The 24,140-nt window shown below is 36.9% G+C and overlaps 1 protein-coding gene across 6 annotated transcripts in view; it reads right to left on the bottom strand.

Annotated features, from left to right (window-relative positions):
* LOC123527282 (G-protein-signaling modulator 2-like) overlaps nucleotides 1-24,140 on the bottom strand; it is a 100,403-nt gene that overhangs the window by 44,678 nt on the left and 31,585 nt on the right. For 5 of the 6 annotated variants that reach the window (XM_053525479.1, XM_053525476.1, XM_053525478.1 and 2 more), the window contains exons 3-4: nucleotides 9,200-9,627; nucleotides 485-601 (exon numbers count right to left, since the gene is read on the bottom strand). The gene's annotated coding sequence lies outside the window, so the exon portion shown is untranslated. The remainder of the gene's footprint in view (nucleotides 1-484; nucleotides 602-9,199; nucleotides 9,628-24,140) is intronic. The other variant, XM_053525482.1, reaches the window with a different exon arrangement.

Below are 24,140 nucleotides of genomic sequence, written 5' to 3' on the forward strand. Positions count from 1 at the left end.
CCATTCAATATGGGCAGTACCATTTATCATTCAAAGGGGTGTTCATTGAAAAATTACTGATTTAGGTATAGGCTGATCTTGGTCTGCACTGGTCGTAAAGGCAAAATCATTTTCCGTCAGCAGGCTAAAGGCTAACATCCACAATGGGGAGGGATAACTAATTTGAAATAATCTACCTTATCCTTAGACTCAGCCTCTGGATATCTGAAATTGTTTGTCTATTTTCAATAGAATATTGGTTATGTTATGGAAGGCAGTTAAATGTAACCAGTTTTCCTGGTTCCTGCCAATCTCTCCACACGAAGCAGAGGTCGAGGACAAAACAACTTCAGACACAGTCTTTCATTAAATTGTCACGGAGAACATAGCACACAGGGGGATCAAACTCACAACCCTGTAGATCTGCACCTTCCTTATTGACCAGAGCTGACTGGCTACAGAAAGTCGAAAAGGCAACATCAAAATTGAAAATACATAAACTTACCTGGTTAAAATATTCAATCTCCTCCAATCAATTTCAAAATCAACTGTTCCAATCTAGTAGTACCAGTCTATAACTTCACAAGTCTATCCTGGAGTTAACTGCCTTTCATTTTTTATCCTAAATCAAAAAGATAAAATAAGCGAACTCTCAGCTCTCTTTTTCTCCATAAACAAACATCAAAGCCTTTCATCTAGATATATCAGAAATACAATAAATTGTTTATTACACAGAATCTTTCTCTCTATAGTTACTGCAAATTCCCTAATTTCAAATAGATCTGCCTTTCTCTCAATACCACAACAGCAAAACAACTTTCCAGGATCAATGCCCAGCATAGCAATCTGTTGAAATGATATTAAGAGATCTATTAGTTTTCATGCATCATGCTATTTATGATAAATTAATACAATTAAGGTAATAAGGGTGTCTTGTTTTGGTTGATAAATGTTACTCTGCAAAATTCGGAATTTATTAGTTTCTGTTAGGGCTTTAATAACAATAAATCAAGTTTACTTTATAACTAACTCAGAAAAGTATCATTCCAATTTCCTGTAATTTGTGTTCTGTGGAAGAACCAACTTCCAAGCCCCTACCAGGGGTTTGTGAGGAGTTATGCACATTCTTTTACAGGATCAAATCAAGCGTGGTATTTGTCCATTCTATGTTTCAAAAAGGATCTTACAGATTGTATTAATACCAGTTTTTAACAATATTACATAACAGTGGACAAAGCAGTGTTCCTTTATTGTGTACCAGTAATGAATTCGTTCTCAACAAGTGAGGAACAACTTCTACAAGCAAATGAGAGAACATACAAAAATTTATGTTATTTTGTTTTTCAACTTGCAACCTCTCTGTGTGGTCTTTGTGCTCAACCACACTACTGGTGAGATTGAGTGTATAATTATAAAGTCATTGGACAACATACTGTATTGGAAATGACCTTGGGAGATACTAGTAACGTCTTATATTGACTCTAAACAGCAATTAAGTTCAGCTATTTTTTTTTCAGTTTGTTTGAAAGGTTTGTTCCACACTTTGAGGAAATCTGACCAAAATGGGTGTAGAAACTACAAACTGTTTCATGGGGCCAATATTTCAGCCCGAAATTGGCTTGAAAAAAAGAAGCCCACTGAAGTTACTAACTGAGATGCTACTTAAGCTCGTAAATTTTAAACTAGTCTATTTTATGGTTTTTACAAGAAACAAACCGCCTTCCCACATGAAAGATGATGAGACCCAATGCTCTTGGACGTGATATTTTTGGTTGAATTGTCACCAAGACCATCTAACTCCCAAAGTGAATTAGACCTAAAAGCCTCTCGCTAATCCACAGCTAATTAATTTACATAAAACTGATTAATTTCAGCTTGTTGAAACCCTTAAACCCTTGCCATTGGTCATTTTCAAAGTGAGGCTCAAAAGTAACCAATCAGATCAAATTAATACTAAATTATTCTGACTGGTCTCCAAACTCTTTTATAATCTAAATTTTATTTAAGTGAACTTTCCTTGAGAAAAAAAAACAACCAACCAGTCCAATCATGATGATTTTTTTCGTTTTTTTGGGGGGGGTTTAGCACCTTTTCTTTTTTTTTTTAAACAGTAATGTAACTAGAAAATGCTTTTGTAAAAAAGCGCATGTCTCCCCCAATGCAAAGTCTTATAGGCAAGAAGTCAATAGAGGTCAGGAGCGAAAGTCAAAGAGACACTGATGGTTGGCTGCAATAGGGATCATCTACTTGGCATGTCCAGTCATCCCGCTAAATTTCAACACTCTTGGCCTAGTGGTTCTCAAGTCACTGTTCAGGCTCCTGTGACCTTGACCTTTGATCAAGTGACCTCAAAGTAAATATGGGTCATCTACTCTGCATGTCCAATCATCCTATTAAGTTTCAACATTGTAGGTCAAGTGGTTCTCAAGTTATTTCCAAAAAATGATTTTACATGAACAGGCCACTGTGACCTTGACTTTTAATAGACTGACCCCAAAATCAATATGGGGTCATCTACTCTGCATGTTCAATCATCCTATGAAGTTTCAACATTCTGGGTCAAGTGGTTCTCAAGTTACTGATCGGAAATGGTTATCAGTGTTCAGGCCTCTGTGACCTTGACCTTTAACAGACTGACCCCAAAAATAATAGGGGTAATTTACTCTGCATGAACAATCATCCTATCAAGTTTCAACATTCTGGGTCGAGAGGTTCTCAAGTTATTGACTGGAAATGGTTTTCCATGTTCAGGCCCCTTTGGCCTTGACCTTTAACAGAGTGACCCTAAAATCGTTAGGGGTCATCTACTCTGCATGACCAATCATCCTATGAAGTTTCATCATTCTGGGTCAAGTGGTTCTCAAGTTACTGACTGGAAAAGGTTTTCAATGTTCAGGCTCCTGTGACCTTGACCTTTCACAGAGTGACCCCAAAATCGTTAGGGGTCATCTACTTTGCATGACCAATCATCCTATTAAGTTTCAACATTCTGGGTCAAGTAGTTCTCAAGTTACTGACCGGAAATGGTTTTCAATGTTCAGGCCCCTGTTACCTTGACCTTTAATGGAGTGACCCCAAAATCGATAGGGGTCATCTACTTTGCATGTACAATCATCCTATGAAGTTTCAACATTCTGGGTCAAGTGGTTCTCTAGTTATTGATCGGAAATGGTTTTCGATGTTCAGGCCCCTGTGACCTTGACCTTTGATGGAGTGACCCCAAAATCAATAGGGGTCATTTACTCTGCATGACCAATCATCCTATGAAGTTTCAACATTCAGGGTCAAGTGGTTCTCTAGTTATTGATCGGAAATGGTTTTCAATGTTCAGGCCCCTGTGACCTTGACCTTTGCCGGAGTGACCCAAAAATCAATATGGGTCATCTACTCTTCAAGACCAATCATCCTATGAAGTTTCAACATTCTGGGTCAAGTGGTTCTCTAGTTATTGATCGGAAATGGTTTTCAATGTTCAGGCCCCTGTGACCTTGACCTTTAATGGAGTGACCCCAAAATCGATAGGGGTCATCTACTTTGCATGTACAATCATCCTATGAAGTTTCAACATTCTGGGTCAAGTGGTTCTCTAGTTATTGATCGGAAGTGGTTTTCCATGTTCAGGCCCCTGTGACCTTGACCTTTAATGGAGTGACCCCAAAATCAATAGGGGTCATCTACTCTTCATGACCAATCATCCTATGAAGTTTCAACATTCTGGGTCAAGTGGTTCTCTAGTTATTGATCGGAAATGGTTTTCGATGTTCAGGCCCCTGTGACCTTGACCTTTGACGGAGTGACCCCAAAAACAATAGGGGTCGTCTACTCCAGCAGCCCTACAACCCTATGAAGTTTGAAGGTTCTAGGTCAAATGGTTCTCCAGTTATTGCTCGGAAATGAAGTGTGACGTACGGACGGACGGACGGACAGGGCAAAAACAATATGTCTCCTGGGGGAGACATAATAATGCGCTGTAAACTTAACCAGTATTCCTGGATTCTGTACCAGTAGTAACCTGTTTTCTGTAAGTAACTGTCAAGTCCTTCACACAAATCAGAAGAAAATGATGATCAACAGTGGCAGAATGTCACAAAATACGCCCATCATCGAACTTTGCTTAATTCAAGTGCCATAATCCAAGAGTGCCAGGGGAAATTTGGCTGGGTATCGAACTTGTCCGAGATATTATACCCACAAATATTATCTTAAAGTATGGTGAAGATCGGATGAAAACTGTTCGACTTAGAGAGCGGACAAGGCTAAATTTGCAGATTTCGAGTAATTCAAGAGCCATAACCTGAGACAGCCTGTGGCGTTACGGCTGGTTATCGAACCTGGCAGAGATATTATGTCATCAAGGATTGTCACCAAGTTTGGTGAAGATCAGATGAAAACTGTTTGACTTAGAGGGCAGACAAGGTTAAATTTGCAGATTTTGAGTAATTCAAGGGCCATAACTCAAGAGTGCCTGAGGTGATTTTGCTGGTTATTAAACTTGGCCGAGATATCACGCCCACATACATTGTAACCAACAGGTGTTAGATAGATAGATAGATTTATTTCAGTAAGGAGTGCACATACATGGACAATCAAAAACAACATGTATAGTAAATACAACATAATAACATAATGCATACATGAAATTATAAATAGCCATGACAGGCACACCATTACACAAAAAAGAGAAAACTCTTATTTCCATTGTGTTCACATTTATACATCCAGCTCTTTCAGAGACAGGCATATACAAGAGGACCATGATGATCCTGAATCGCTCACCTCTTCCCACATGATCCAGTTTTAAGTATGACGTCGTTTTTTCTATTATTTGACATAGTGACCTAGTTTTTGAGCTCATGTGACCCAGTTCTGAACTTGACCTAGATATTATAAAGATAAAAATTCTGACCAATTTTCATGAAGATCCATTGAAAAATATGGTCTCTAGAGAGATCACAAGGTTTTTCTATTATTTGACCTATTGACCTAGTCTTTTAAGGCACGTGACCCAGTTTCAAACTTGACCTAGATATCATCAAGGTGAACATTCTGACCAATTTTCATGAAGATCCATCCAAGGGTATGGCCTCTAGAGAGGTCACAAGGTTTTTCTATTTCAAGACCTACTGACCTAGTTTTTGATCACAGTTGACCCAGTTTCGAACTTGACCTAGATATCATCAAGATAAACATTCAGACCAACTTTCATACAGATCCCATGAAAAAAATGGCCTCTAGAGAGGTCACAACGTTTTTTCATTATTTGACCTACTGACCTACTTCTTGATGGCACGTGACCCACTTTGAACTTGACCTAGATATCATCAAGATGAACATTCTGACAAATTTTTATAGAGATCTATTCACAAGTATGGCCTCTAGAGAGGTCACAAGGTTTTTCTATTTTTAGACCTACTGACCTAGTTTTTGACCGCACATGACCCTGTTTCGAACTTGGCCTAGATATCATCAAGATGAACATTCAGACCAACTTTCATGAAGATCAGTTGAAAAATATGGCCTTTAGAGAGGTCACAAGGTTTTTCTATTATTTGACCTACTGACCTAGTTTTTGATGGCACGTGACCCACTTTCAAACTTGACCTAGATGTCATCAAGATGAACATTCAGACCAACTTTCATACAGATCCCATGGAAAATATGGCCTCTAGAGAGGTCACAAGGTTTTTCTATTATTTGACCTACTGACCTACTTTTTGATGGCATGTGACCCACTTTCGAACTTGACCTAGATATCATCAAGGTGAACATTCTGACCAATTTTCATGAAGATTTCATGAAATATATGGCCTCTAGAGAGGTCACAAGGTTTTTCTATTTTTAGACCTACTGACCTAGTTTTTGACCGCAGTTGACCAAGTTTCGAACTTGACCTAGATATCATCAAGATGAACATTCAGACCAACTTTCATACAGATCCCATGAAAAATTTGGCCTTTAGAGAGGTCACAAGGTTTTTCTATTATTTGACCTATTGACCTAGTTTTTGATGGCACGTGACCCAGTTTCGAACTTGACCTAGATATCATCAAGGTGAACGTTCTGACCAATTTTCAAGAAGATCTTGTGAAATATATGGCCTCTAGAAAGGTCACAAGGTTTTTCTATTTTTAGACCTACTGACCTAGTTTTTGACCGCACGTGACCCAGTTTCGAACTTGACCTAGATATCATCAAGATGAACATTCAGAGCAACTTTCATACAGATCCCATGAAAAATATGGCCTTTAGAGAGGTCACAAGGTTTTTCTATTATTTGACCTACTGACCTAGTTTTTGATGGCACGTGACCCAGTTTCGAACTTGACCTAGATATCATCAAGGTGAACGTTCTGACCAACTTTCATGAAGATCTTGTGAAATATATGGCCTCTAGAGAGGTCACAAGGTTTTTCTATTTTTAGACCTACTGACCTAGTTTTTGAAAGCACGTGACCCAGTTTCGAACTTGACCTAGATATCATCAAGGTGAACATTCTGACCAATTTTCATGAAGATCCATTGAAAATTATGGCCTCTAGAGAGGTCACAAGGTTTTTCTATTTTTAGACCTACTGACCTAGTTTTTGATGGCACGTGACCCAGTTTCGAACTTGACCTAGATATCATCAAGATGAACATTCTGACCAACTTTCATAAAGATCCCACGAAAAATGTGACCTCTAGAGAGGTCACAAGCAAAAGTTTACGGACGCACGCACGCACGCACGCACGGACTGACGGACGGACGACGGACACTGCGCGATCACAAAAGCTCACCTTGTCACTTTGTGACAGGTGAGCTAAAAAAGGAGGATCTGGCAGTCAAGACCCCTATGGGGTTTGAAGCTGAAACCTGTGGGATGTAAAGACAATTATAAATTACATCCATTGTTCAACTTACAAGCTAATAACCTAAACAAATATCTTATTAAAGCAAATTTTCCCCCAGAAATTGTTTATAATACCAGTTAGAAATCTCTCTATACAGCAAGGTATTATTTACATTAAGTAATAATTATATCAAAACCTCCCATTATTTTCATAAGAATTTTTTCTTGACAACATAATTACTCATAAACCTCTCATAAACTAAATATTTACTGACTAAATAGATAATTAAATATTTTAAGATGGGTAAGGTTTCCTTCATATTCAGAAACTTGCTTAATAATTGGGTATATGTTTTTTTTTTTATGCTGGCAAGATGCGGGAAAAAAAATTCTTGTTTCCAAGAAGCCGATGGCAAATTAAAATGGCACTAACAATGCGTCAAAATAACTTAGCTAAAATGTGTAAATGTGTCTGCTGTGTGTGTGTGTGTGTGTGGTGAGGCTTGGGGGTGAGGTGGTTGGAGGAAGGGCTAATCTGGTCGTGGGTAGATGTTTTCGGTTTTGTGCGGCAGTGGCAGTGACAGGCACAAGAAACTAACTGTAAAAGATTTTTTTTTTTTTTTTTTTTTTTAGGTGGTGGGTATAAACATGGAAATACATTGTCTCATTGCCAACTACCATTATGCATGTCTGAAGTAAATGTCTTGAACAGACTTTCAGTTATACTCTGGAAATAATAATTATGTTACATCTGATTTCACCTCTGAGGTCAACTTCTGACCTTAACCATTGACCTACGAACCCAATTTCTGTACTTGGCACATTGTCTCACTGCCATCTACCTATATTATAATCTGTGACATTAACCATTTACCTATCGATCCAGTTCATGCACTCTGCATGATTTTATATCCTTTAGCCCACTAAATTTTTAGAATGGACTGGTCCATCATTCAATCTGGGCAATACCATTTATTATCTGAAGGGGTATTCACTGAAAATTTACTGACTGAATAGCGAACAGTGCAGACCATGATCAGACTGCACAGATGTGCAAGCTGATCTTGGTCTGCACTGCAAAGGCAGAATAACTTGCCGCCAGCAGGCTAAAGGATATATTATTATATCATCTAATCGCCAACTACCTATATGCCAAGTCAGAATCCAAGTCATTGAATGATTTTTAACTTTACTGCTTTGGACATCAAACAGGATGTCAAATTTGACTATTGACCTTAATTTGTGACCTCAACCTTTGGCCTACCATCCAAGGTTTTTGCACTCTGCAAATCAACATTGCCAACATCAATATATTCAACCGTTTTTCAGTTATACTTCAATCACAATTTATAGCCGACAGGCGGAGATGTGTATGCACCATCACAAAGTCATTATACATCCTATATTTCAAAACAAGAGCACCGCCTTGCGGGTGCTGACGCTCATCTGATTTTTTTTTGTATAATAGAAATATTGTCCTACCCATGATTTTCTAAGTCTAAAAAGGGCTATCACTCTTGCAAAAAGCAGGATAGAGTTATGTTTCTTGATGTACAGTGTCCACTTATGATGGTGAAAAACTGTTGCAAGTTTTAAAGCAATAACTTTGATAGTTTATGAGAAAAGCTGACTTAAACATAATATTCAACCAAGAAAATGATTTTTCTAAGTCCAAAAGGGGCAATAATTATTGCAAAAAGTAGGATGGAGTTATGTTGTTTGCTGTACAGGGTCAGCTTATGATGGTGAACAAGTGTTGAAAGTTTTAAAGCAATAGCTTTGATAGTTTAAGAGAAAAAGTTGACCTAAACATAAAACTTAACCAAGAAATCTGATATTTTCTAAGTCCAAAAGGGGCCATAAATCTTGCAAAAAGCAGGATGGAGTTATGTTTCTTGCTGTACAGGGTCAGCTTATGATGGTGAACAAGTGTTGCAAGTTTTAAAGGAATAGCTTTGATAGTTTAGGATAAAAGCTGACCTAAACATAAAACTTAACCAAGAAAACTGATTTTCTAAGTCCAAAAGGGGCAATAATTCTTGCAAAAAGCAAGATGGAGTTATGTTTCTTGCTACACAGGGTCAGCTTATGATGGTGAACAAGTATTCCAAGTTTCAAAGCAATAGCTTTGATAGTTTAGGAGAAAAGCTGACCTAAACATAAAACTTAACCAGGCAACGCCGACGCCGACGCCGACAACCGCTCAAGTGATGACAATAACTCATCATTTTTTTTCAAAAAATCAGATGAGCTAACAAGTGTACAACAAGGTACAGTGGGTATTCAACCTCTTGAAATAATCAAAATAATATGCACTTAAATACTCTAAGTTACTAATTTTGAATATTGGCCTTTAATATCAATATGGAAACAATATTTATAAAACTAACCTTAAACAGATGTCATTCCTTCCAGAGAGAAATTCAACTCCTCATCATGTTTGAATCATCTGCTGAAGTTGGTTATTATTTCACATTGTTGTGGATTTAAGACAATGCACCTTCAACAGTGAGTCATTTATGTGTAAGATACAGAACTGTCTGGTGCTAAAACTGTCAGCCACTGTTCTAAAACAGAAGTGTCAGCAAGTTTACTTTTAGTCACTATTGTTCTCTATTATTCATTACCATTGCTCACCAGGTTACTAGAGTAGAAACACACTATATCTCACAGACTTGCCTCAATTAACTATGACTTATTTCCCTCTACTTCCACTTTCCTGAACTGACTAAAATTTGCAAGCTCTTCCTCGTTTCTGTTGATCATACCAAAGATTTTGACTCAGTGTATGTAAGTCCCTGTAACTCTTGCCAAAACACTGAAAATAGATATAAAATGTCTTTAAAACTCTGCTCCAGTACTCACACAAATAAAACACTCTTCTGATTTCTATTGATCACCACAAAGCTTTTGATACAGTAAAAAAACAAGAGCTGTCACAGGAGACAGTGCGCTCGACTATTTCGATGCTGGATAGTGAAACTGGGCACATCTGAGGAAACTAGAGCTGTCACTGGAGTGTTTAATGACTCCAATTGTGGATGAAGATATTGCACAATAGCCTGAGACTATGTCAAAAATATCAACTTAAAGTAATAAGTGAGGTAAAGATAAAATGTATCAAAACACTATATAAGTATATCCTAAGCAAAAAGGGGCATAATTCATTAAATATTGGTGCCAGAGTTATGCACCTTGTGTCATATGGTGTGGGTGATGATGTTGAACAACTATTTTAAGTTTGAATCAAATCCATTCAGTAACAACAGAGATAGAGTGAAAGTGCATCAAAACTTTAACCTAAAATTCTAAGTAAAAAGATGTTTGATCACAGATCCTGACCGACCTATAACATTGTCTCGGCCCAAATCTTTTTGAAGGTAACTTCTTTAGTACAGCAGTCAGATATTCTATCAAAACACATTTAGTCAATTTAAAAATTGTTTAGCCTTTCAAATAAGTAATGTAGATATGAAAATAATTTCTAACAAAATCTGTCCTTTTGTAACCCCAATTTCGCCTGTTTGTATATTAATTGGCTGTGAATTGATAGAACGAAAGAAACTGAAAAACAAGGAGCTGCGTTCAAAAAACGCTTGATGCCCCCGATGGCATCCTTGTCGATACATAGCAACCTAAGTCCAAAATGAGGTCAAGGTCAAACTGAGGTCAGGTGATGTTTGAAGATGAGGAATGGTCACAGGTTACATCTGTATTAGTATCAATTCATTCTTGTAAGCGGTATTAATGCTAGACGAAACAGTCCCATTTGGTTAACCAAGAGATGGCCCATATAAACCAACCTAAGTCCAAAATGAGGTCAAGGTCAAGGTCAAACTGAGGTCAGGTGATGTTTGAAGATGAGGAATGGTCACAGGTTACATCTGTATTAGTATCAATTCATTCTTGTAAGCGGTATTGATGCTAGACGAAACGGGCCCATTTGGTTAATCAAGAGATGGCCCATATAAAGCAACCCAAGTCCAAAATAAGATCAATGTCAAACTGAGGTCAGGTGATGTCTGATGATGAGGAATGGTCACAGGTTACATCTGCATTAGTATCAAGTCATTCTAGTAAGGGGTATTGATGCAAGATGAAACGGTCCCATTTGGTTAACCTCGGACGGACGGACGGACGAACGGACGAACGAACGGATGGATGGACAGGATGATCACTATATGCCTCCCGCATCAGTAGATGCCGGGGGCATAAAAACAGACCTCCCGAACTCTAAATTTCTAGTTCAGTCAAAGCACAACAAACAACACTTTTAAGGGTGGCCATATTGGGATTATTCTTTGTCCGTCCTGTTATCATTTTTGCCTGAAATGAATCTCTACCACAAAAACATAAGCTAGCCTGATCAGTTAAGAAATTATTCCAAAGGGATTCGAGCAATGTCGAAGCATCTGTATGTCCAGCTCTGTTTGGTCTCACTGGTCAAGTGGTTTATTACTTCACCTCACCTCTATGGGTTGGAGTTCCACTAGGGGCACAAAGTTGTTCATGTGTCGAAGCCATCTATGTTTCAGAAGAAATGTTATTCCACACATGTGCCTGTTTTGTCTTAAATATTCCTCATCCTGTGCCGTTAAATAGGCACGCCTTCAGATTAATATAGAAAATTCAAAATTGAAAATAAGACACTCTTCCCTTAGTAATTATAAATAAAAAAATAACACAGTGATTCAGTGAGTTTTGGCAAGAATTCATTTGCAAAATCATTCATGTAGTCTAAAACATATAGAAAAGATATATACTGTGTTACCCACACTGTAAATGTTTGATTTCTGTGTTATTTCTAAAGAAATGTTAACTTCATGTATAACCATAACCGCCTCCTCAAGGGTCCAAGCTGGGAAAAAAATAATAAAACAAGAGCTGTCTCCGTAGGATGACACATGCCCCCGATGGCACTTTGAATGAATAGTTATGGCCGATGTTAGAGTTTAGGACCTTTGACCTATGGAGCTGGGTCTTGCGCGCGACACATCGTCTTACTGTGTCACACATTCATGCATAGTTATTTTAAAATCCATGCATGAATGACAAAGATATGGACCGGACATGCCCATCAGTGCACTATCATGAAAAATGATCTTTAACGTCTAAGTGTGACCTTGACCTTTGAGCTACGGACCTGGGTCTTGCGTGTGACACGTCGTCTTACTGTGGTACACATTCATGCCAAGTTATTTGAAAATCCATCCATCGATGACAAAGATATGGACCGGACACGCCCATCAATGCACTATCCTTAAACGTCTAAGTGTGACCTTGACCTTTGAGCTACAGACCTGGGTCTTGCGCACTGCACGTCATCTTACTGTGGTACACATTCATGCCATGTTATTTGAAAATCAATCCATCGATGACAAAGATATGGACCGGTCACGCCCATCAATGCACTATCCTTCAACGTCTAAGTGTGACCTTGACCTTTGAGCTATGGACCTGGGTCTTGCGCATTGCACGTCGTACTACTGTGGTACACATTCATGCCAAGTTATTTGAAAATCCATCCATCGATGACAAAGATATGGACCGGACACGAAAATTGCGGACAGACCGACAGACTGACAGACCGATAGACAGACAGACGGTTCAAAAACTATATGCCTCCCTTCGGGGGCATAAAAAGCCAGCTCGCTCCATGTAAAATCTACCCGCCTCTGAAAAAATCAAAATTGAGAAAAAAAAAAAAAAAAAAAAAATTTCGCTCGCTCGCTCCTATTTTTTTTGAAAATTTTCCGAAGAACTATTAATCAATTTGGTATGGCCTTAACCTAAAATTCTATGTAAAAATGGGAAATAATTCAAGAAACATTGGTCCCAGAGTTATGCACCTTAATTGTGTCTTATGATAAGGGTAATGATGTTGAACAATTGTTTAAGTTTGAATCAGATCCATTCAGTAATAACAGAGATAGAGAGTGAAAGAGCATAAAACTTTAACCTGAAATTCTAAGCAAAAAGGGGAATAATTCATGAAAAAATGGTGCCAGAGTTATGCATCTTGTGTCATATGATGTGGGTGATGATACTGAACAACTATTTTAAATTTGAATCAAATCCGTTCAGTAATAACCGAGGTAGAGTGAAAGTGCACCAAAACTTTAACCTGAAATTATAAGTAACTAGAACTGCCACAGGAATGACTCATACCCCCACCATACGGTCTTGTCACAGAAGAATGGCAACCATAAGGAATCTTAAAAATACTTTGGAGTACTTCATCCTGGGCTTCCACATATAAGTAATACTAGTATAAAACTAGTATAGTAATACTAGTAAATATATTAAATCTCTAATATTAGAGATACACTTAAAGTGAATACAAGTAAGTGTCTTACCGACCCATGTTACCACGGAAAAAATGTTTTTACTTTTTACATAGGACTTATAATAAAAAAGTTAGAAAAATACCTAAAATATTGAAAATCTAAAAATAGGATTTCTAAAAATAGACTAATTCCTGGAATTTAAGGGAAAGAAACTCAGTACAAAGGTTAAAAAAAAGTTACTTCCCTTTGGCTCTAAGCCAATCAGAATGAGATATAGTGAAAATACATCAAAATAAACCTTAAATTCTAGGTAAAAGGGGACACAATTCAAGAAAAATAGTGTCAGAGTTATGCACCTTGTGTCACATGATGTGGGTGATGAGGTGGAACATCTATTTTAAGTCTGAATCAAATCCATTCAGTAGTAATTGAGATATAGTGAAAATACATCAAAATTAACCTTAAATTCTAAGTAAAAAGGGGCATAATTCATGAAAAATTGGTGTCAGAGTTATGCACCTTGTGTCACATGATGTGGGTGATGAGGTGGAACATCTATTTTAAGTTTGAATCAAATCCATTTTGTAATAATTGAGATATAGTGAAAATACATCAAAATCAACCTTAAATTTAAAGTAAAAGGGGACATAATTCATAAAAAATTTATGTCAGTGTTAAGCACCTTATGTCACATCATCTGGGTGATGAGGTGGAACAACTATTTTAAGTTTGAATCAAATCCATTTAGTAATAACTGAGATATAGTGAAAATACAACAAAATTAACCTTAAATTCTAAGTAAAAGGGGACATAATTCATGAAAACTTGGTGTCAGGGTTATGCACCTTGTGTCATATGATGTGGGCACATGATGTGGGTGATGAGGTGGAACATCTATTTTAAGTTTGAATCAAATCCATTCAGTAGTAACTGAGATAAAGTGAAAATACATCAAAATCAACCTTAAATTCTAAGTAAAAAGGGGCATAATTCATAAAACAAGAGCTGTCAGAGGACAGCAACGCTCGACTATTCAACAGCCTTGTCGACTGAATGAATACGAAAGTCGAAAAAGGGGCATAATTTTGTAAAAAAGCAAAATAGAGAATTAGGACACTGTGCAATGTAAGTCCAGTTTATCACAGGAATAATGTGTGAAAGTTTCAATCCATTCCACAAGTGGTTACTGGATACCAGCTTACATACAAAACCTTAACCAAAAATTTCTAAGTCGAATAAGGGGCATAATATTTGTAAAAAAAGCAAAATAGAGTTTATGGACCTGTGCAGTTTAAGTCAGTATTATCACAGTGAATAATGTGGTGAAGTTTCAATCCATTCCCACAAGTGGTTACTGAGATACCAGCTTACATACAAAAACCTTAACAAAAATTTCTAATCGAAAAAAGGGCATAATTTTTGTTAAATAAAGCAGAATAGAGTTATGGGACCTGTGCAATGTAAGTCAGATTTAATCACAGTGAATAAGTGTGTGATAAGTTTCAATCCATTCCCACATGTGGTTGCTGAGATACCAGCTTACATACAAAACTTAACCAAATCGGGGCGCGGACGCGGACGCCGACGCATGGGCGAGTCCAATAGCTCTACTATTCTATGAATAGTCGAGCTAAAAATGGTGTCCGAGTTATGCACCTTATGTCACATGATGTGGGTGATGAGGTGGAACATCTGTTTTAAGTTTGAATCAAATCCATTTAGTAATAACTGAGATATAGTGAAAATACAACAAAATTAACCTTAAATTCTAAGTAAAAGGGGACATAATTCATGAAAACTTGGTGTCAAGAGTTATGCACCTTGTGTCACATGATGTGGGAGATAAGGTGGAACATGTATTTTAAGTCTGAATCAAATCCATTTGGTAATAACTGAGATAATAGATTTCGGGACGCGTCGGGACGGGACACGCCGCGACAAAACTGACTCCTATATACCCCCCTCAAAAATGTTTGGTGGGGGTATAAAAAGGGGGAATAATTAATGAAAAGATAGTGCCAGAGTTATGCACCTTGTGTCATATGATGTGGGTGATGATGCTGAACAACTATTTTAAGTTTGAATCAAATCCATTCAGTAATAACAGAGATAGAGTGAAAGTGCATCAAAACTTTAACTGAAAATCTAAGTAAAAAGTGGGAATAATTCATGAACAAGAGCTGTCACAGGAGACAGCGCGCTCGACTATTTCGATGCTGGATAGTAAAACTGGGCACATCTGAGGAAACTAGAGCTGTCACTGGAGTGTTTAATGACTCCAATTGTGGATGAAGATATTGCACAATAGCCTGAGTCTATGTCAAAAATATCAACTTAAAGTAATAAGAGAGGTAAAGATAAAATGTATCAAAACACTATATAAGTATATCCTAAGCAAAAAGGGGCATAATTCGTTAAATATTGGTGCCAGAGTTATGCAGCTTGTGTCATATAGTGTGGGCGATGATGTTGAACAACTATTTTAAGTTTGAATCAAATCCATTCAGTAATAACAGAGACAGAGTGAAAGTGCATAAAAACTTCAACCTAAAACTCTAAGTAAAAAGGGGGAATAATTAATGAAAAATTGGTGCCAGAGTTATGCACCTTGCGTCATATGATGTGGGTGATGATGTTGAACAACTTTTTAAGTTTGAATCAAATCCATTCAGTAATAACAGAGACAGAGTGAAAGTGCATCAAAACTTTAATCTAAAATTCTAAGTAAAAAGGGGAAATAATTCATGAAAAATTGGTCCCAGAGTTATGCACCTTGTGTCATATGATAAGGGTAATGATGTTGAACAATTGTTTAAGTTTGAATCAGATCCATTCAGTAATAGCAGAGATAGAGTGAAAGTGCATAAAACTTAAACCTGAAATTCTAAGTAAAAAGGGGAATAATGCATGAAAAATTGTGCCAGAGTTATGCATCTTGTGTCATATGATGTGGGTGATGATGCTGAATAACTATTTTAAGTTTGAATCAAATCCATTCAGTAATAACAGAGGTAGAGTGAAAGTGCACCAAAACTTTAACCTGAAATTCTAAGTAAAAAGGGGAAATAATTCATGAAAAAATGGTGCCAGAGTTATGCACCTTGTGTCATATGATGTGGGTGATGATGCTGAACAACTATTTTAAGTCTGAATCAAATCCATTCAGTAATAACAGAGATAGAGTGAAAGTGCATCAAAACTTTAACCTGAAAATCTAAGTGAAAAGAGGGGATAATTCATGAAATACTGGTGCCAGAGTTATGGCCCTTATGTCAGATGATGTGGATGACGATGAGGAATAAGTATTTCAAGTTTGAATCAAATCCATCAAGTAATTAGAGATAAATTGAAAAAAGAGAAAGTGCACCAAAACTTTAACCAAGGTGGGGACGCAGACAGATGCCGACGCCAGGGCAAGTAGGATAGCTCTCCTTATACTTCGTATAGTCGAGCTAAAAAATGGTGCCAGAGTTATGCACCTTGTGTCATATGATGTGGGTGATGATGTTGAACAACTATTTTATGTTTGAATCAAATCCATTCAGTAATAACAGAGATAGAGTGAAAGTGCATCAAAACTTTAACCCGAAAATCTAAGTGAAAAGGGGAAATAATTCATGAAATACTGGTGCCAGAGTTATAGCCCTTATATCAGATGATGTGGATGATGATGAGGAATAAGTATTTCAAGTTTGAATCAAATCCATCAAGTAATTACAGAGATAAGTTGAAACAAGAGCACCGCCATTGACGCTCATCTGATTTTTTTTGTATAATAGAAATATTGTTCTACCCATGATTTTCTAAGTCTAAAAAGGGCCATCATTCTTGCAAAAAGCAGGATAGAGTTATGTTTCTTGATGTACAGTGTCCACTTATGATGGTGAATAACTGTTGCAAGTTTTAAAGCAATAGCTTCGATAGTTTATGAGAAAAGTTGACTTAAACATAATACCCAACCAAGAAAATGATTTTCTAAGTCCAAAAGGGGCAATAATTATTGCAAAAAGCAGGATGGAGTTATGTTCCTTGCTGTACAGGGTCAGCTTATGATGGTGAACAAGTGTTGCAAGTTTTAAAGCAATAGCTTTGATAGTTTAGGATAAAAGCTGACCTAAACATAAAACTTAACCAAGAAAACTGATTTTCTAAGTCCAAAAGGGGCAATAATTCTTGCAAAAAGAAAGATGGAGTTATGTTTCTTGATGTACAGGGTCTGCTTATGATAGTGAACAATTATTCCAAGTTTCAAAGCAATAGCTTTGATAGTTTAGGAGAAAAGTTGACCTAAACATAAAACTTAACCAAGAAATCTGATATTTTCCAAGTACAAAAGGGGCCATAAATCTTGCAAAAAGCAAGATGGAGTTATGTCTCTTGCTATACAGGGTCAGCTTATGATGGTGAACAAGTATTCCAAGTTTCAAAGCAATAGCTTTGATAGTTTAGGAGAAAAGCTGACCTAAACATAAAACTTAACCAGGCAACGCCGACGCAGACGCCGATGCCGACAACCGCTCAAGTGATGACAATAACTCATCATTTTTTTTTTCAAAAAATCAGATGAGCTAAAAAGAGAAAGTGTATAAAAACTTTAACCAAGGTGGGGACGCGGAAAGACGTGACACCGGGGCGAGTAGGATAGCTCTCCTTATACTACGTATAGTCGAGCTAAAAAATTCAAGTAACTCTTACGACAATATCAATGAAAATATAACATATACAGCTGAAACTCAATATCTCAGACTCGTTTATACTAAAATTCTGGAATTCTCAAAGACATTCTCTAATCGCATCTTTGCAAAAAACATGTGCATAAAATATCATTTTAAGTTGAAGTCAGGTTATCTTGAAGTAAAACCTTCAACCTCTTTCAATTCCAGATTTTGAGATTTTCCTATGTCTGCAAAAATGACTGAATGTAAACAAAGAGACAGGCAATTTGTTTTATCAGAAAATATTGCATTTAATAATTTTACAGAGTGATTTCAATGATGTTTTCATTCACAAAATACTGAATGACAACAGTTACTTACTTTCTTGAAAGGGAAATTACGGTTTAACATTATCAAAATTTAAGAAATTAAATTTCTGTCACGAGTAACTTTAAAGTTGCATTAATCAATGGACCTTTTTCCTGTGTTTTTGTTCGATTTAATGTCACAGCGACATAAGTACAGGTTATGCATATCATGACTTCAGATTTCTATGGCAGAGGTCTTCAAGATCCCAGGTACTCCCTAGGCATTATTTTGTCATGTCACGGGCGAGGACCTAGAATGTAGATAGATTACTGCCAACTTGTAAACCAGCTGGATGCTTTCTCACTAAAGACTCCTACACCCAAAGTGAGGATCAGAACATAAAAGTGGTGGTTGGGGAAGCATGTAATCTGCAGTTAGCAATTTTATCCACTCAGCCACTGTAGACCAAAATACTTGTCAATATAAATAATCTACCATATTTCAGTATAGCTTTTTATTCACACTATGCCATTAAAATGTTCTTTATATAAATCATTTTTGTGAATGAAAAAAAAACATTGTTATTTTTGTTTCAGGATAAGAAGCCAGTTAAATGCATTGAATGAACTTTCCATTTCCTATCAGGAAATTACAGGGTTTTCCCTGACGCACAAATCCTGCGTCATAGTCGCACTTTTCTGATAAATGACCCGTAAAAATAAAATCTGTGCGTCACAGTGGACGCAATTTCTTGAAAATCTAAATCAGGCCAATTGTTTTACAAATAGCGATTTTCTGAAAATGTACTTTAAGTTTCATAATTATATGCAGACTGTGTCCCCAATTTTCTACATTTATGTCGATTCACATTTCACAAATTTAATACCCAGTCTGATACTTTGACTGATTAACACTTAGTAACAGTTGTTTTCGCTGCTCCCTAATACTACCAGTAGTACCAGTCTGCTGTTTACTAAAAAAATGGCTCAAAAGCAATATGCAAGCTGACGGTGTTTATGACGTCGTCGGCAGCATGTACAGTAAGACCAAGTGGTTCAAATCAACTGTTTCTACTGTAATACTGCCTGGTAAAAAGTACTAAAACCTATTTTAGCAATTATATAAATAGAAGTCAAACATCAGCTGTTTTTTGTCATTTTATTCAGAGACAATTATGATTGTTTTGTTTGTTTTATTGGATTTAACGTCGCACCGACACATGATAGGTCATATGGCGACTTTCCAGCTTTAATGGTGGAGGAAGACCCCAGGTGCCCCTCCGTGCATTATTTCAACACGAGCGGGCACCTGGGTAGAACCACCGACCTTCCATAAGCCAGCTGGATGGCTTCCTCACATGAAGAATTCAACGCCCCGAGTGAGGCTCGAACCCACATCGATGAGGGGCAAGTGATTTGAAGTCAGCGACCTTAACCACTCGGCCACGGAGGCCCCAGACAATTATGAGGAAAGACTTAAATCTGTATAATCACTAGTATAAGTAAAACAAAATTTTATTCAAAATACATAAAGTATATCTGTATGACCCCCAAAATTTGGAAATGACCCCCAGATGTGAAACATTGGGGGTCACAATGACCCTCATTTTCAAAAGTCAAGGGAAAACACTGAAATTATTTCATTAATTTTCATAATCAGGCCAAGCGAATTTATACTCAATCTATGCATAATTAGGCCAAGCGAATTTATACTCAATCTATGCATTAATCACCCATTCAACTGAAACAATATGTCTAGACCTATGTCCATAAATCCACAACTGAAATAATTTTCCTATCAGGAAATTATTTCATTATTTCTATGATTACCATATTACTGTGAAATCATTTAATTTCATTGGGATGAAATCTTGAGAATTTTGCCACAATAGCTATTTCATGGGGACGATACCTTGTGAATGTTGACACAATAGCTATTTCATGGGCTTAAAATCTTGTGAATCTTGCCACAGCAGCTATTTCATGGGCATTAAATCTTGTGAATTCTGCCACAACAGCTATTTCATGGGGATGTTATCTGGTGGATTTCACTGTTTGCAAATAACACGAATGGAAAATTTATTTTTTCTTTGGGACTCTATTTCATGAACTGACTCAAACAAAGTCTATGAAAATAAGTCCCTAATGTATATCAAATCAAACAAGTTCTGTCTAGAACTGAGAAACTAGCTACAGTGTATAATGTTTACTAGAAAACATCTCAAGAATATTGGAGGGCACTGCCTAAGCAGTAAGGTTTTCTAAAGCAGAATCTTTTCTCAGAGTACAAAAACAAATGACAATATTTTGTGACTCCATATTGTGTGGACTTTAACAGAATTATAAATTCATGTATAAATGTATTTTATGTTCAGCAGTGTTGTTTTTAAGGCAGTTTTGTCCTACCTTATGGTATAATTATGGAATATTGTGTTTGTTAATTAACGACAATTTTTTTTTAAAAAATAAGAATCAAAGCTCATTAAGTATGAAAAACTCCGAGGGAACATCTTTAATCATGTAACATTTTTCTTTATTCAAGGTCAGTGCAAAGCACTAAACTTAAAAACTTTTCCACCTATATATTGAGTTCAGAGCCCTGAAGTAACGGTATTGTGCCAACTACCCTGTAACAGGTCTTTACCCATACAGCAGTGAATTAACTTTTAGCTTGCTGGCGGCAAGTGATTCTGCCTTTGCGACCAGTACAGACCAAGAACAGCCTGCACATCTGTGCAGTGTGATCATGATCTGCACTGTTCGCTATTCAGTCAGTATCTTTTTGGTAAGCATCCCTTTTAACAGTTTATGGTACTGTCCAAATTGGAAGATGGTCAAGTTCATTATAGAAATTTAGTTGGGTAAGGGTTAATTCCCTAAAACATTGAACAAAATGATGCTACTTCAGTGCACAAGGCATCGGAAGCTAGTTCACAACCTTAGAGGTAATGGACCCATAATGAATATTGCTTATTTCCCTGCAATTTTATGTTTTCTCTGTATAGGACTTCCGCATTCTCCGTCTGGTTGCTCATACAAGCTACATACGCAGCCCGAATATGCTGAAGTACTATCAGCCTTTTTATGTAATGTCTCATAAATTGCCAAACGTCAAATTACAGGTCCATTTCTTTAATTCTATTTTTTCTGCCTTTCTGTTTCATTCACAGTAGGAAAGAATAGTGCGCATATCTAAGAAAGAGATATTTTCTTCTTTTCTTTTTTTTTGATTTAACGTCGCACTGACACATGATAGGTCATATGGCGACTTTCCAGCTTTTAATGGTAGAGGAAGACCCCAGGTGCCCCTCCGAGCATTATTTCATCACGAGCGGGCACCCTGGTAGAACCACCGACCTTCCGTAAGCCAGCTGGATGGCTTCCTCACACGAAGAATTCAACGCCCCGAGTGAGGCTCAAACCCACATCGATGAGGGGCAAGTGATTTGAAGTCAGTGACCTTAACCACTCAGCCACGGAGGCCCCCAAGAAAGAGATCTAGACAAAAACAGAGCAATGTGTTGATGACCTATACAAGTGCATTTATATGAGACGAAACATTTATTTTTCATTTCTTGTTTCCATTATTAGCTAATCATACTTGCAAATTATGACAAACTACAAACCAACAATGTATCAAACACCATGTAAAACAATGCAAATAAAATATTCTGAGTCTTCTCCAGATAGCATCAGCTGTTTCGTGAATATTCATTGCAGATATCTATTCATTGCAGATATCGCAGTTTTGTATCAGAAATATTCCGAACAAATAATGCCAACTATAAATTATCAATTTACATAAAAGCAATGATTTCAGACAAATGATGTTTGATAATGAAACATTTATATGTTCATTGTTAAATTAGGTACTGAGTACAACTCTGTCACCATGTATACTGATAGGTTCAGTAACAATTAAAGTTAGTTACTTAGTTATTTGTTGCCATTCAGACTTAAATCCTGTTCACACAGGGGTTTCATTAACCTTTAGCATGCTAGATAAATTGTCCTCTGCTGGAAATGTCGTCTGCTAAAATTGTAAAGTTCATTCAATTTGCTCCAAAATTGGAAGAAATATTGTCAGAGTAGCAAACAGCTTGGAACCTGATCAGACGCCGATTTAATCGGCGTCTGATCTGGTTCCAAGCTGTTTGCAAAGGCTGTTAAATTCGCCTGCAGCAGGCTAAGGGTTAAGGGCCAAGGAGTGGGAATTTCCACCTGCTTCAGTGGTCCAAAGTCCAAGCTACTCTACCCCTATAGCAAATAAAGTTCTAAATGGAAAGACTGCAGGACCCACATATACTTTGAAACTCCCACCTTCTGCTTCCGTGATTAACAAGAACCGTTCAAATTACACAACAACCAGGTCCAAAAAAAGGTCATGATCTGTTACATATTTTAGACTGCATCAAATCATGATTTTCAGAAGTACAGATCATACAATAAACATAGATGGATCAGAGCCATAATTATGTCATTACTGATTCAAGTCATTAGTTTGACCTTCACCCTATGGTGCCTATATGACTCTTTTTTTGGAACAAAAAAAGTAGAGACATAAGGCACAAGACCCCTTCATTCAACATCAAAAAACTAGCTAACAGTAGAACAACTCTTTGGTCCACTACATCACAGTGGAACATTCGAAGTATGCAGATTATTAAGATTATTCATCTGAAACCATTCTTCTATTTTTAGTTACTGTGACCTTGACCTTCAGGACCTCGGATGTGTATTCCAAACAAGTTTTTGATAAAAGCTACTACAAAAGGAGTATCCAAACTGAAGATATTCTGAACCACAACCCCTATGTTCAACATCACAAAAAGGTACGACAGACCAATGCATTTGCTCACAACACCATAATGGTGGAGCTTTCAAAGAATGCAGATTAACTAAGCTATCTCATTCAAAACTAAAATCATTTTTTCTACTTTTTGTAACACAGACCTACTACTCTGACCTTGACCTGAATGAACCACAAATACATTCACAACCTTTCTTTTTGATAAAAGCTATCTACATACCAAGTTTGCTGACAATAGGTTTACCCAAACTAAAGATACTGAGAGTAAACTGATTTTCTATTTTTGTTAACAGTGCCCCCAAATACAATCTTAAGCTAGTTCTTCATATTATCTTACTATACTCTAAGTTTGGTGGTAGTAAGTTAACCCTAACAAAAGATAAAACCAGAACCCAGTATTTTCTTCCTAGACTTCTTCTAGCCCCTTATTAGGCTTATCAGGATGACTTATTTTATAACCTTATATATAAGTCTTGTCATCCCTCTAAGCCTTACCCGTATCTACATTTTACTGTTAGGAAAACGAAGACATTAAAAAATAAAAAAAAGAGCAGTCCACAACGCTATAGCAATATACACCCGAAGGTATGACATTCAACCAGTAAGTGTGACTTTGGCATTGTAGCTAGCCATCCAGAACATTCACTCTGCACATCGTCCCCATGTGGTGAACATTTATGTCAAGTTTCTTCGAAATCCTTCAACAGGTTCAAGAGTTACAGTGTGATAACCTTTGATCTAAGTGTGACCTTGACCTTGAAGCAAGTCATCCAGAACATGGGCTCTGCAAGTCAGCCTGATGTGAAGAACATTTGTATCGAGTTTCTTTGAAATCCTTCAAGGGGTTCAAGAGTCACAGAACAGACACAAAATTGCTAACAAACAGACAGACGGATACCAGTAGTATAACATAATACGTCCCTTTGGGCATATAAAAGTCATAAAATTCAGGTCAGACTTACTTGTTCCAATATATTAAGCATTAATATTTATCTAGAAACTTCAAATGGGCTGAATATAATTTTAAATAAGAGACTTAAATCTTCAGAAATATGATGTGAACGGGTGCAAGGAGATATCTATCTGGACACCAGTTTCAGTATGTAGCTGTCTGCCGATGACCCTAAACTGCAGAAACAAAACACAAAATATACATTCATAAATTATCAACGAGGCAATTTCTTGCTCTAATGTCAACATAAATTCATTATTATTATACCAGATTTATATAGCGCCCTTTTCATGATCAATTTCACGTTCAAAGGCGCTTT

The sequence above is a fragment of the Mercenaria mercenaria genome, chromosome 15 (assembly GCF_021730395.1).
Source record: "Mercenaria mercenaria strain notata chromosome 15, MADL_Memer_1, whole genome shotgun sequence".
Classification (NCBI taxonomy): domain Eukaryota; kingdom Metazoa; phylum Mollusca; class Bivalvia; order Venerida; family Veneridae; genus Mercenaria; species Mercenaria mercenaria.